Genomic DNA, 200 nt, shown 5'->3' with positions numbered 1-200 from the left:
TACGTCACCACGCGGCGGCAAGTGCCGCGATAAGCGGCCGTCCGTAAATAATGACGTCACGCGATTTTGGACGATTTTTGACCCCCACCCCCGTCACGCGGCGTCACAAAAAGTCAGACCCCCCCCAAATATGACGTCACGAAGCTCTGCCCCCTCCCCCCAAAAAATATATAAAATATGCTTCAAATCGCTTTAAACTA

Source organism: Petromyzon marinus, chromosome 58, assembly GCF_048934315.1.
Source record: "Petromyzon marinus isolate PM22_M1 ecotype Great Lakes invasive population chromosome 58, UKy_Petmar_22M1.pri1.0, whole genome shotgun sequence".
Lineage (NCBI taxonomy): Eukaryota > Metazoa > Chordata > Hyperoartia > Petromyzontiformes > Petromyzontidae > Petromyzon > Petromyzon marinus.
The sequence above is the reverse complement of the archived record's forward strand: the minus strand, read 5'-3'. Positions refer to the sequence as shown.